The following is a 16,249-nucleotide window of genomic DNA, read 5'->3' as shown; positions in this document are numbered from 1 at the left end:
GATCGGGAGATTGAGACCATCCTGGCTAACACGTCTTTACTAAAAATACAAAAGATATCTGGGGAAAACCTACCCCCGATATTTAACGTGGGTTCTTTTCTATTTCCCTAAGCGTTTCAGCTGCTTTGAAAAATAAAGAGAAAGAGTACAAGAGAGAGAAGTTTTAAAGCTGGGTGTCTGGGGGAGACATTACACGTCAGCAGGTTCCATGATGCTCCCTGAGTCGTAAAACCAACAAGTTTTTATTAGCAATTTTCAAAAGGGGAGGGAGTGCACGAATAGGGTATGGGTCACAGAGATCACATACTTCACAAGGTAATAAAATATCACAAAGCATGTGGAGGCAGGGCGAGATCACAGGACCACAGCATGGGGTGAAATTAAAATTGCTAATGAAGTTTCAGCCACACATTGTTATTGATAACATCTTGTCAGGAGACAGGGTTTGAGATCAGGCAACCTGTCTGACCAAAATTTATTAGACGGGAATTTCCTTGTCCTAATAAGCCTGGGAGTGCTACAGGCGACTGGGGCTTATTTCATCCCTTTGGCTTCTAACGTAAAAGGCGGCCACCTCAAGGGGGCTGTCTATAGACCTACCCTTAGGGTGCATTCTCTTTCTCAGGGATGTTCCTTGCTGAGAAAAATAATTCAGCAATATTTCTCCTATTTGCTTCTAAAAGAAGAGAAATATGGCTCTGTTCCGTCTGGCTCACCGGCAGTCAGACTCCAAGACCATCTCCCTTGTTCACTGAACATTGCTGTTATCCTGTTCGTTTTTTCAAAGTGCCCAGATTTCATATTGTTCAAACACAAATGCTCTACAAACAATTTGTGCAGTTAACACAATCACAGGATCCTGAGGTGACAATCATCCTCCTCAGCTTATGAAGATGACAGGATTAACAGATTAAAGACAGGCGTAGGAAATCACAAGGGTATTGATTGGGGAAGTGATAAGTGTCCATGAAATCTTCACAGTTTGTGTTCAGAGATTGCAGTAAAGACAGGCCTAAGAAATTATAAAAGTATTAATTTGGGGAACTAATAAATGTCCAAGAAATCTTCACAATTTATGTTCTTCTGCCGCGGCTTCAGCCGGTCCCTCCATTCCGAGTCCCTGACTTCCCGCAGCACAAATGTTTTCCTACACTGTGGTGGTATCACCTATTCTACACAAACAAACATTCATATTTTTCCAACACTTTAAATGTTTTCTGTCAGATGCTAGTACTACTTTTCCAGTACAGTATTGTTCATGATTAAGATGATGTTAATTCCAGCTCAGTAATGTGAGGGAAAAAGCTGCTGAATTTTAATACAGGAATATACATTTAAACATACCCTCCTCAGAACTCCTTGATTTGTGTACTTTAAAAGACTTCTCCCTCCCCTCACTGTTCCTTCTTTCCCCCAGCCTCACATAAATCGGGTTTTTTTCTTTTTTCTTTTTTTTTCTGATCTTGGGTTGTCTCATTCACAAATAAAACTTCTTACAGCTTTACAGATTTTAATGCTAGACAAGTGGCAATGATATCCTCTAACTAAACTAGTTTGGCTTTGATAGACCTCAAAATACATCATCAATTATGGGGAAGCATATTGTTGCAATTTTTCAGTTAAAAAGTTTTCACTTCAAGGACATCTCACTCTCTAGGACACATGTATATTAAAAGTTTTTTTGTGGCCAAGTGTGGTGGCTCACATGTTAATGAGGTCAGGAGTTTGAGACCAGCCTTCTGGCCAACACTGTGAAACCCTGTCTCTACTGAAAAAAAACATACAAAAATCAGCCAGGCATGATGGCTTGAGCCTGTAGTCCCAGCTACTCAAGAGGCTAAAGCTTGAAACACTTGAACTGGGGAGGGGGTGTTTGCAGTGAGTCGAGATGGTGCCACTGCACTCCAGCCTGGGTGACAGAGCTAGACTTCATCTCAAAAAAAAAAAAAAAAAAAAGTGTTTTTTCTGTTTAATTTACATTAAAAGGACAATCATTTTAATTTTCATAGTTATGCTCCATAGATATTATCATTTTTATTTGCCTGGGTTCTGGTGCCCGACTGTCTGGGTTTAAACCCCAGATTTATCACCTTTACCTTTAGCAGTGTAAAATGTGAAAATTGTGCAAACTCTTTGTGACTCAGTTTCCTCATCTGTGAAAATAAGGACAATAGTAATTTTCTATGTTAGGTAGTTATGAGAGATTAACTACTTAGAACATATCATGCTTTTAGAGGGGTACCTGGCATATAATAACCATTTTTATAGAGTTATAGTATTCTATAACTCTGAAAGAATTATTTAACTCTAGAATTAACTCTAAAATTTAACTCTAGAAGTCTCTTAAACTCCTGGTATGTAGAAAAAGAGAAAAGATTGAAATTTACTATTCATCATGACAAAGAAAATTTTATCATTTTTAATTTTAAATTTAATACAAAATTGGTAAAATTGACTTAGAATGACTTTACAAAACCTTACATATAAATTTATATGTTTCAGAAATATATTTTCTTGTGGCAGTAAAATGTAAGTATATGAAAAAGCGGTAATAAAGTCATTATCAGTATAAACGAAAAGACCAAGTTTTAATAAAAAAAAAAAAAGAGAATAAAAAACTGTAGATTCACAGTTCAACTTAGTGTCTATCGGTTGGAGTACTGCTGTGTGATTGTAAGACATCCCAAAGCAACAGTTCATCCTTTACATGTTGACTAGATTTAAAATGTGTAACCTAAGATTTATTTTTCTTTTTCTATGAGTTCATCGACCCAATGAGATGCTCATCAAACCTGGAAAGTTCAGCAGCCCTAAGGGCAGTTCATAGAAATTTCTCTGGGAAATAAATCAGAGACCCATAGGAAGGAACCACTAGAGGTCATTCAATCTAACTTTTTGGATATCCCTATGAACATAGATTATGCCCACTTTGAAGACATATTGTCTAATGTAGTTTATAAAGATATTAAAATGCTCTCTCAAGTTTGAGTAGACCATTTGCTTCAGTTGCCTCTGTTTACAGAGCTTGTGTGATACCAATATTGATGTATATTAGAAAAACATGTCATTTTGGCTCAATGGAAATTATTCTAATATAATATTTTTCTTAGTACAAGTGTAAACTTTTTAAATTCACTCCCAATTCAATAATATTATGCAATATAATTTTACAGGTCAACCAACATGATAACAGTTTTGTAAGCATTGTTTGTACTATAACCATGAGATAAGTGTTATTACTTCTATTTAACAGATGATATAATAGAATCATAAAAGCAAGCTTCTTGGCTGTATAACAAAACAAAGTACAGAAGGGAATTAGTGATTGAACAAAAACATATCTGGCTCTGCAATTCAAGTTCTTATCTTAGTGTGCTATCTTTTGCAAATTAGATCCAAGTACACTCTCAAAAATGTGTTCCTAAAATTACGATTGTGTTTCATACTAGATGCATGCCGTACATTATTTCATCATCAATTAAACGTTTGAATTTTACAAATTTCACCATTTTCTTTTAGAAATAAAAAATATACTCCCTCTTTGTCCTGATATAGATTACAATAGTAATAATACTTGTTTGTTGACTCTTTATGACAAGGGTGATCAACCATTTCAAATGCTACTATGCTTAACCTTGGCAACAGCCATCAAGTATTATCATCACATTTTAGGAGATAAAGATAATATAGTTTAGACTGCTTAAGTGAATTATAGAATTGGTGAATGGTAAGAGATTTGAACCAAGTCAATCAATTTCAAATTTCATATTCTTACTCAAACATCTACAATAACAAAAAAGATGTGTAAGGAAAAATCATTGTAAGGTACTATGTAGACCAATGATTAAAGCAAGGAAGGCTAAAACACTTATTTCAAACTGTATCTTAAAATAACTCCAAAGACCATAAACAGGCTAAAAGACAGAAAGATTTAAAATAATATGAAAGCAAAAAAGATAAATTTAAAGTTCCATAAACAACTAAACTAAAAGAAGAAAAGCAAGGAGAAACTGAAATATTGGAACCTGTTAATGAATGCAATCGTTTGGGAATTTAAGATAGGATAGGGCAATGTGAGAGCAAAAAGAGCAGAGAATTTAATAGAAACACAGGAACTTTCCACATGGAGGTAACAAAGATACTGAAAGACGCCTAGGCTGCCAGGAGGAGAGCCTGGTGCAATACAAAACACAAAGGAAAAAGAGAAGAACGAGAGAACATGTCAGTGGTTTCATGTTTCTTTTGGCAACAAGAAGCTTCAGAATTACATCTGTTTTTCCCTTCTCCTTTACTTCAAGTGCTGCTGAATTTGAAACTCAAAACCTCCAGTAAATTCTATCCTATGCCTTGGTAATCCTGCATAAAACACAGAAAAGTGGGGGTATGATCATTTGAAGCAGTCATTCTATCCTGTCCTCCAAAATGGAGAAATTGTATTTTGAAGATTTCATCATTTGGAATGGTACAATTTGTCACCTCCTGTTCATTCAAAGTAAATGAAGGCGAGATGGATACTTAGGAGCCAAAGACAACAACATTGACCTGAATATAAGAAACATTTAAGCTGAAACTGGTTATTTTGTACGTGTGCATATATATTTGCACCTGGGAGTCTTAGGTGATAAATTTGGCGAGTAGAACTATGACTTTAAAGAAAATCCTGGGGCCCTACTTCACAGCACAAAATGGGCACTGGGACAGTAACACCTGCATTTTGGTCTTCATATGAATGTCTTTGGGTCAGGAGAACAGTAATTTTTTTTTTGCCCCAGTCTTTTTAACATTCTCTTAGACATGGCTCTGAAAACCTTGTGCAGATAATGTACACTGTTCCAGAAGTCAAAATAAATTAGAAAAGCCTTGCCTCATGAACTTCATTTATTTAATGCTACTAGGCTCCCTATATTTGGGCAAATTGCTTTCCATGGTCCTCTCTATTTTCAATCTGTAGATGTAATGTCTAAGAAGAGATAACGTAAAAATTTCCTTTAATATTTATATTATTAAATTATCATATTTTAATATATGGCTATCATATTTGCTTATCATAATGTGGTTGAAAATAATGGTGAGAGAATAGGCATTACGTACATTTTAAATAGCTGTACTATTTAGAGAGTAAATGTGCTTCAATTATTTAATAATTAGCCTCATGTTAGTTATGTGTTACATAATTGATCATGGCAAATTATTTACATGACAACCAAAGTAGAAGTCATTAAAGATATTCTTGTCTTTCTGCTGCTAAATCCAGGACGCCTCCAATATTGGTTTCTCATTTTGGTGAAGGACCTGGAAAGCCAAGTTTGCTCTCCTTTTCACTTCCCTTTCTCGGCCACTGCTGCCCCAGAAGATAAAGGGACATGATGCTCACCACATTTAGATGTTTACTGGCACTCTGGAGTTTCCTTGCAGTTTACACCTTACAAAGCACAGTGCACTTGTAAATCTCAGAACTTACAAGTGTCCCTTTCCCCACAGGAATCACCAATATCACAGGAAGGGAGAGAGGTGGAATCTCACACAGTTTAGGGATTTACAAGTCTGTATTGAAGTTTGGGGTGTAAATTGCTGAGAAACCCAAGAGTGTATTTAAATATTTAAAGGTAAGGACACCTAGGTGTTTCTCCTGTTTGAAACTTAATTAGACTGGGAGTTGGAAAGGAGAGTAACAAGATGCCTGGCCTCATCCCCATGGTTAAGCCCTCTGCCTGACAGAGGAGAGAGGGGTTTTGACTGACCTGCCCAAGTTCCATTTTGTATCACATAGTTCAGTTAAAGAGCCAGAAGATTCTCAGAGCATGTAGAAGTTCTAAATTATATCAATAATTAGTAAGAGCAAGTGCCTTTCTTCTAGAATTTAATAATCTTTAATATTTAAGTGTTGTGGTTGCGGCTTCCATAAGGGGTCAATATAGATTGCCTTCTGTATTGGGACACTATTGAGAGTAGATGGGAGTACCATTAATAACTATGCTGAGACATCAAAATTATTATACCTATTAATAATGATGATACTTAAAGGGCATAAAATGGGAATGCCCAGAGAAAATTGAGACATAAGGTCACCCTATTAGGTTACACTTGGGAATAAACAGAAAGAATATTTATTAGTTATGTTTCTCCAAAGGCAAAGAATGATGATTAGGTATTTTATAATCTCACATTCAATGTGCAAATGAACTTAAATTGTATAGCATAACAATCTAGGGCTTTAAAATCTTTGGCCAGGCACGGTGGCTCACACCTGTAATCCCAGAACTTTGGAAGGCCAAGGTGGGCAGATCGCTTGAGGCCAGGAGTTCGAGATCAGACTGGCCAACATGGTAAAGCCTAGGCTCTACTAAAAATACAAAAATTAGCCGGGAATGGTGGTGGGAGTCTGTAATCCCAGCTACTAGGGAGGCTGAAGCAGGACAATTGCTTAAACCTCAGAGGCAGAGGCTGCAGTGAGTCAAGATTGTACCACTGCACTCCAGCCTGGGCGACAGAATGAAACTCTGTCTTACCAAAAAAAAAAAAAAAAAAACGAAAGAAAAAGACAGAAAATATTGAAAACCCTATTGAGGTATTTTTTAAAGTGTATGCTTTTGATATGCTTCTGAATTATAACCAATTAATTACATATTCAAATATTCTGGGTATCTATACCCTTAAAGTGTTTTAAGAGTATAGTAATACTTTCTAGAAATAATATTTCAGATACAAGATATGTCATTGCTTAAATTTATCTAGAGGGAAAATGCTTATCTGTTTGATGAACTATGTTTATCTTGAAATGAGGTTAGTATTCAGATTAGACTTGCCATGATTTAGATATAATATTTTCAGTTCTTCTCATAAAATAAATAAACACTTATTTCCTAATACTTGAAACTATTTTAACTCTTACACAAAATGCTGCTCTTGACCAGCTTATTCCAGTTCCCATTCCCTCAGTCTCTAGTAGAATAGCATGAAAGTAAATAATAAAACAAAACATAGAAGTATGTAAGAATATTTGTACTCAAAGTTGGAAGAAAAAACTATCAAATGAGAAACTGCCAAATCTCCTAAATTCCCATACATATTATCTCATTTTAGTCCTTTTTCTTTCTTTTTAATGTAACTTTTGCCACATTTCTTGAAATTCTACCATTTGGACATTAATCTGAGGTCAAGAAGGTGCTTCTTTGAAAAATGAAAATAGCTTTAGGAGGCATAAGTTGTTGAAAATTTTTCTCATATTAATGTAACTTAATTTAGCCAATCCTATTTTATTCATTCAATGCACATTTAATCTCCTACTATGCTCCACCCATTAGGGAAATAAAGAAGATAAAAAATGCCTTAGATGTAGAATAGGACTGGAACAGTGCGATGAGGACCTGAAGCAGCATGATGGTGCCTTGCACATCCTAGTATTTTGGATCCGCTGTTGTAATTTCCCAATATTTTTAGATTTGTGACTATGGTCACATGACAATTAAAATAGTTAACATATACATATAGTCTAGAAAACACTTTCTAACACATTTTCCCTCTTCTCCATTTTATCTTTCTTTAGAGCGTAGAACCTGTTTTAATATTAACTACATTTCATAGAGGGACGTTCTAAGGCTCAGAAAGATAGCTGATAAGTTTTGGTATCCTTGGTCAATTATTATAATATTTGTCTGAGTTCTTCTAATTCTAAACTGTGTCCTCAGATCTGCGACTAGACCTATCTGTAGGCACAGGGACTAGTCAACTTTCAGAGACAGTAGCTCAATAACTACATTGAGTTGGTCTTGCTGTGTTGCCTTCCAGTTCCTCCAAAGCTGAGTTCACATTTCTCTTGTCTGATTTCTCAACGTCTTGCTTACTTCTTTACATCTCAAAGTCAGCTTGGAATTCCCGCCCCTCATGTCTAGATACTGTACTTTGAATTTTAATACCTGTTGCTTAACATTAATAATGGTATTTTCTCTTTCCTATCTCCCAATATCTGAACTGATCTCTTTTCTTAATTATTTTTTTTAAGTAGTAATTGCCAACTCCTTCTGTGCCTGGATAGTCATGCTCATCTTGAACATAGACACTTTTGGGTCTAAGTGTTTCTTTACTTTTTTTTTTCTATGCATTTTCCCTCTGGTATTGAATAAAACATTAGATTCATGTCCCTATTTAATGATCTTTAAAATAACCAGTCTCTATTTTCTGCAGCCTGAAACTCTTTAATGAAAGCACTGTGCTTTCTTTACCATGTGTGTCCATCTCCTAGTATCATGCTTAATGCTCTAATACATGTTGTTTTAAAATTAATACGAACAGCAACACAACATTAGCAGCTAAAAGTTCTGCACTGTCCGTACTGCTTATAATGTATCGGTCATTATTCCAAAGGTTTTAAAAATACTATTCAATTAATCTTCAAACAAACTTTGTGGGCTAGTTACTAGTATTGCCTCCATTTTACAGATAAGTGATATATAACAGAGGGTGATTAAATAAATTACTTAAGAGCGCTCAACTCACTTGTGGCAGATGCAGGATTTAGGTCTCAAAACTCTGGTTCCACAGTCTGTGGTCTTCAGCACTTTGCCAATGAATTAATGGATGTTTACATGTCAACACTTCATTCAGTCCTAGGACTCTTACCACATTCAATAGACCATGTCTGTACACATTAGTAGATATATACTAGATGGTTGAAAGGAGTGCAGAAGTAAAGAAGTCAACCTAAGGGAAAATTTTATCTGTTACAATATTTTGACTTGTGGTTGTACTTGACTCTATTTTTTCCTTCTTCCTTCCTCTTAGTTCTGTAATCTTGGAATCCAAAACTCAGGTTATGTATTTGTACCACACATGAGATCCAAATTAGGCTAACCTAGAAATCTAACATTGTTTAAAAAATCATTTGAATTCCAAAACAAAAGTACTCCAATAAATTTTTACAATATGACACTTCTGAAGTTCAGGTTCTGCCTATATTAACTCCTTCCTCTCTCTCTCTCCCTCTCTTACACATCATCTTTTAAAATTACTAAGTCCCTTTTTGAATTCTATGAACATAGTTTCTCTTTTCTAAACAAAAAATGCTATTATACAGATTGACTCTATAAGTCTATAGCTAATAAACTGATGTATTACTGAGCTATTTACAGAAAGAGTTGGCCTAACTAAAGTCTAGCAAAAAGAAGGGAAGCAAATCTTTTGAAAATGAAATGAGATAATGAATATCATTCTTATAAACATTAATGAGGACAATGAATGGGAATGTGATATTTGGGCCATCTGGTGAAATACTGAGGACTTATTAAATTTGTTTGATATAGCAGCGAAATGAAATTACTAATATTAGGCCAAGCCTGCTGGTGTCTATGGGCTAAATTGGTTTGGTTGGTTTTTATTTTAAAAAATTGAGTGACAGTGTTTTATTTATTTATTTATTTTGAGACGGAGTCTCGCTCTGTCACCCAGGCTGGAGTGCAGTGGCGTGATCTAGGCTCACTGTAAGCTCCACCTCCCGGGTTTACGCCATTCTCCTGCCTCAGCCTCCCGAGTAGCTGGGACTACAGGAGCCTGCCACCACGCCCGGCTAGTTTTTTTGTATTTTTAGTAGAGACGGGGTTAGCCAGGATGGTCTCGATATTCTGATTTCGTGATCTGCCCGCCTTGGCCTCCCAAAGTGCTGGGATTACAGGCGTTAGCCAACGTACCTGGCCAATAATTTTGATTTTTAAATCCTTTGTTAGCATTTATAATAGAATCTGTTTGTTACAGTGAATAAGCAGTCAAGAGAATTATTCTAGGCACACATTTGGGTGCTTTTCATATGCATACCTTGTTTTGTAATGCATATTAGGAATTAAAATTAATTATGCATTTTACATATTAATATAGTAACCTATAGTATGTTTTATCTTTAAAGTGTACAATCAGATATAGAAGCTAAAACCTTCAAAAGTCTATAAATCAACTGTTATATAAGCAATTGATAACAAGGAAAGGTCATTTGGAAAGGAAAAAAAAACAGAATGTAAAAGGAAAACAGCTAATTCCATAGCCATACAAAGACATGAAATCAGTCATTATGTTATGGTATCTAATGAAGGCTGTTTGAAAGTAAAACAAGCAAAGCTATATAATATCTTCTTTCTGGAAGCCAGACCGCCAGGGGTTGCTTCTGAGGCACCATTTATTATGTGTTACACTATCAGCAAGTAATTATCTGTCTGTGCCTTAGCTTTTGTGAAAAATCAGGAAACCGTAACTACTTCATAGCTGTGTAAGGATTAATGAAGATAAAATTTTTAAATGCATAAGACAATGCTTAGAACAAAATAAGTTCTTAATAAATGTAAGTTGTTATTAATTAGATTTTTTAGGATTAGAAATGGTATAACAATTATAAGATGATTTTAATCCGTTATTTAAACAATCTGAACATAGAATTAGACTCTTATAACAGCTTAACACCTTGAATAGTCCTGGACTAAAAACTAGAACTTTTCATTAGCTCCAAATTAACATGATACCCTATTATTCAAAAGGCTTACAGCATTTTTATACTGTCATATAAATTTATCAACTTTAAAATTTTTCTACTTCTTAGTTGTTATTTTACATGTAAAATAAAAATTTCAGAAAAATAATAAAACACATAATTCTCAGTTTCTAGAGATTTAGTGTGCTTCAGTTAGTCATAGAAGGATCACAGGGATCATGATTGACATTCATTAATTTGTCACCACGAATGTGAACCACTGACAAAAAGATGTAATGAGTTTTTAAAAGACTCAATAATTCAATTATACTAATCACACACATATACATATGTCTCTCGCTCTATATATGTATATACACACTCATATTTGTACATCTATATCACATACACATATATTTTAGCCGAGATGCAAAGACATGATAAACATTTTTACAGATCAGCAACGAGCCCACAGAAAAGCAAAGTAGTTTTGGGGACTATAGCCACTGGCCTGTTGGACTCCAGGGAATGGAAGATAAGCATGGCGGCAAGGAGACTGGCTACTGAAGGGAAGAGCATTAAGAGTTCTCTGAGTGGCATGGTTTTCAGTCAGTCTCAAAATTCAAATCCTGGGACTGGGAAAAAATAAAACCCCTTTCTCTCAATTGTGCAAAGAGCCTGAAAAAATGGCTATTTACTTGCTGCTTGGGATATGACATTACAGAAAGCCTGTTGACATATGGAAATAGATAATGAAAACACAACCTTTGACCAAGTACTGAGCCAAGTTGCCAGCTGGCTCTGTGATTGGATCTGCAATATCCTGGATACCTTTATGAAACAGAAACTGCCAGAAGCCATTCTAATGACAGCTGGTCTGGAGACCCACAGGCTAGAAGGAAGCAACGACAAAATGGCAGAGTTGCTAGATAGTTGGAGGGTGGGTAGGAAAAATACAAAATAAAAAAATAAAAGTAAGACAAACACACACAGAGACACACAAAATCACACACCCCAATAACAACAGAACAAAATCAAAATATTTAAAACTTTTCTATTCAAAACATGCCTACAATCTGATCTTCCTAAAATATTCAAGAAATCAAATAATTTAAAAAGTGTTGAATGAATCAATGAAATACACTTTCACTCCAAGAAAAATTAATTTTATAACATGTCTGAGGGTCTAAAATAAATGATGTTTGGAGGATCAAAAAATAAAATACCATAATACTGATTAAAAATAAACAATAGATAAAAGTCAACAGTCATATAAGACTGGAAGATATGCAAAATAATAAATTACTGCAATGAAAATATTCTCATAAAAATTGTGATAACTGAAAGGATATCCTATATATAGTCAGGATAAGCTTATATTATTCAAATATAAAAATTAAACTCAACTCAGCACAGAATAAAAGCATTTATTAAATGCAACATGGTGCATAATTTCAGAATTTCCACAGACATATAAAAAAGATTCAGATAAGAAAATAGCAATGAATCAATATTTGAAGGGTAATAGCCAAGATAGTCTTGATATTCATGAAAGTCCTTGAAATATAAAATTCAATGAAAGCTCCAAGCAGAAAAAAAAAGAGCATAGTTTTACATCTGGTCACATCAGAGTGAAAGTTAAAAACAGCAGGGATAAAAAGAATAAGTAAAAAATCTCATGATAGAAAAGTAACAGCCGACTTTGCACTACTGACAATGGTATCTGTAAAGAACTAAGAGTAAATCACAGTCAACTTAAAGTTTAATATTCAGTAGACCTATCACTCAAAGTGAGAGCAAACTAAAACTAAACCAATAAAAGAATTTAAAGCTTAAAAACATACTATACTATTTTAAGAAAGTTTATTTTTCTTCTTTTTTTTTTGAGATGGAGTTTTGCTCTTGTTGCCCAGGCTAGAGTGCAATGAATGGTACGATCTCGGGTCACTGCAACCTCCACCTCCTGGGTTCAAGCAATTCTCAGGCTTCAGCCTCCCAAATAGCTGGGATTACAGGCGTCCACAGCCACGCCAAGCTAATTTTCTGTATTTTTAGTAGTGACAGAGTTTCATCATTTTGGCAAGGCTGGTCTTGAACTCCTGATCACAAGTGATCCACCCACCTCAGCCTCCCAAAGTGCTGGGATTACAGGCATGAGCCGCTGCACCCAGCCTTAAAACAGTTTCTTTTGCAAGAAGGGAGTAAGCTCAGGACGGGTGCAGTGATTCACACCTATAATCCCAACACTTTGGGAGGCCACGCAGGAGGATAGCTTGAGCTCAGGAGATTGAGATCAGCCTGGGCAACGTAGTGAGACCCCATCTCTACAAATAACCAAAACAAAATAGCCAGGCGTAACTTGAGCCTGGGAGATCGAGGCTGCAGTGAGCTGTGTTCATGCCACTGCACTTCAGCCTGAGTGACAGAGTAAGACTCTGTTTAAAAAAAAAAAAAAGAAAGAAAGAAAGAAAGCAAGTTCATAGATATGAAAATAAAAAATGAAGTTGAGCAAAATAATTGTTGAAATACGTTAATAAATTCAACTGTTTAATATAGAAATTAATATTTTAGTGTGATTTTAAAAAGTAAAAAATCAAGACTCTATCATGTAAATAAGATGAGTGTGAGAATAAATAGTTAAACATGCTGAAGTCAGGCACATTAGTTATGTAATTATATTTTAGATACAAAATGGTTAAAGGTATTCAGAAAATAATAAAAATAAAGTCTGTTATTTCAAAATTGCTTGAGGAAAATAAAGGTGGGAAATGCAGGAAACTTTCTCAACACAGCAGAGGGTACAATGGAAAAAGTGAAAAAAAGAAAATAAACAGCAATCAAAACCACAAAAAGATTATAGAAATAAGTACAAATATACAAATAATTATAAAAACTATAGACGGATTTACATAATCTATAGAAATAGATTAGGAGACTAAATAAATAAAAATCTAGCTGAATACTTTGAGTATTCTGTTTTTATACGCAGTGCTGTAGAAAGAGGTTGAGGAGAAAAAAGATGAAAATCTATGGAACATTCAAAACCTACCACAGAGAAAACTGGTACAATATTAGAACATCAGACAAGACATAGTTAATGAAAATTTTGCTACTATGTATAATAAGTAAAGCAAAGATAATCCATCAAGAAAATGTAAGAATTGTGAGCTAGTTTGCCTATAATAGCTTCCAGTGTATATACGTGTGTGTGCACATGTGTTCGTGTAAGCACAGAGATATGCACCCAAGTATATATTTAAAGGTATAAAAAACAAAAAAGGAAAACCAAAATCTATAAGCACGTATAGGAAAGTATTCAACACACTTATTTTAGAAATAGAGTCAATTAATAAAAATAATTTTGTAAATAAAAATATTACTGTTAATAATAAATTACTGGAATAGTCATACTTAATGAATATAGTTGTACATAATTTTTACTTATATGCCATATCTTTTTTCTCTAATTACTTTCTTTCAGAAGATCATGCCTTGCGAGAGTCCCTTGAGTATACATTGTGTGATTGTTTTATATCTGAAAATTCCCATTGTTCTCTTTCACTCTTAACTAATAGGTCTGCCTAATAGTAAACTTTAAAAACTAACTTTTAACCACAAACTTGTCAAGACAACCATAATAGATACTCAATTATACATGGAACAACAAGTAAATTGACTTTATTACTCATAAAGAACATTCTGACAAATTTTGAAGAATAAATATACTAAACATATTCATTAATTATAAGGGAATTAAATTAGAAAGAAACAATACAAATAATATGCACATATTAGAAAACTTTAAAATGCATTTCCAAATAACTCAAGCATTCAAGAGGAAATGCTAATGAAAATTATCATGTGTCTAGAAGTCAATGGTAATTAAAAGACAACATATCTGGTTGTGTTTACTTCAAATTTTGATAAACCTACTTTGGTAAGTCTAGTTTTTAAATTCAACTTCAATTCCTGGAGAATAAAGATAATTTGGATGGATGTTTATAACCAGGGTTCCCGTATAATTTATTGACTATACTGGGGTGCTTTGAAAGAGAAAGTGAGAACTATTAATAATTACTCTGGGTGCACAGAAATGATCTAAGATCATTTTCACAACTAGAATTTAGAACAGTTTTAATATCTTCAGAAATGTACGTTGCTTTCTGTTTACTTATTATTTCAAATTGTGCCACATAGTTTAAGAATCAACTTTGACTTAAAAATTCTATGTTTAGAACAAAAGGGTTATTACCCTGTTTTATTTAGCATTTCTTACATTTTCATAGAGGTGAATTTACTTGAAATCTTTGAAATTACTTCTCCCCAAGGTATTGTCCGCTTCTAAATGAGTTTCTTTTTATATGCTATTTGACATTTTTCATCTACAGTTAAAGATTGACCAGATAATAATACACATGGTCTTGTGAATGAATTTAATTTTTCACAGGTAGCATAATAAATGTGTTCAAAATTAAGAATGCCTCACAGGTGATTTTGAAAGTTCTAATATGAATAATAATAAGCTAAATTCAGACATTTCCTTAATACTGTGGAACTCACAGCAGCAAACAATTAGTGAAATTTTGCACCAGAGAAATACAAGCAAAACTGTCATCATTGAGTAAAGTGTTTTTTCACCTTGTAAAATTGCCAGGTGTCCTACTCAATTCCCAAATTGCATAAATGCTTAACAATTAAATGTGACTTTGAATAGTCATTGTCTTTAATCTTTTTTTTTTTTTTTAACAGAGTTGCTAGATTTGTTGAATATTAAGATGTATGAGTAAGCGATTTTGTGAATTTGGTATTACTGATACTCATGTCCATGGGTGGAGATTCAAATCAGTCCGGCCTTCGTAGGATGTGTTCCATTCAAAAGGGTAAAAGTTCCACAGATCCTCAGAGGTTGCCAACTCCTTACTCAGTTCTCTTGGGGAATTGCATTACTCTCTGGGATGTTGTGAGGCAGCATATTTTAAAATGATTCTTTAAGTCAGATATTTTAGAACCTTTTGTTTTCCTTCAATATCCTTTCTTCAAATGTATATCAAAGAATCCTTTCTTCAAACGGATATTGAAGAAACAGATGTTGAATCCTTTCTTCAAATTGCATCAACAAATAACGTTTTAATGTTTTCCTTACTTTCAGTAGCACTGAGATTTAGCAAGCTGGGCCGCCTTAACATTTTACAACACTGCTTGCAAGTATGAGTGCCTCATTTTACTGAAATGCTGCTAGTGTTCTACCCTTCCTTTCACAACAACCAGTTATGTTCCAGAATTGTAGCTTAGATAATGTCGTTTTCCCTCTGCAATTCTTCTGACTTCTGAGAAAGAAATTGACAATGTGTAGGAAGGCAAAAGGATAGGCTACAATCTGGCAGCAATCTACCATTTTCCTTTGGTTTCCTGCCACATAGTCTCACCATCACCACCTGCTTCTGGCCAATCATATTTTACATCATTGAAAAAGTTACTTGATTTTATTCTACATGCATAATCTTTATCAGAAAATAACTCAAACACTTTTTCATTCCAGCCTCTGTAAGTTTCCAGGATGTTGGAATCTCTTATTTTCAGGGTGTTATGATACATACTTGTTCTAAATTGCACGCGGTTTCCAAATAGACATGATAGTTATTGATTGTGCCATCTATTCTGAGGAATTATAAAAATTATATATATTAGAAACAATTTAAATTATTTTAATAACCCCTCAATTAGAACTCAATCCCTGATTAAATTGAAGAACAAAAAAGATGCCACTTCCAACGTTGAGGCCGTTGAAAATAAAGGTTC

This window comes from Papio anubis, chromosome 3, assembly GCF_008728515.1.
Source record: "Papio anubis isolate 15944 chromosome 3, Panubis1.0, whole genome shotgun sequence".
Taxonomy (NCBI): domain Eukaryota; kingdom Metazoa; phylum Chordata; class Mammalia; order Primates; family Cercopithecidae; genus Papio; species Papio anubis.
This window is presented reverse-complemented; position numbering follows the sequence as displayed.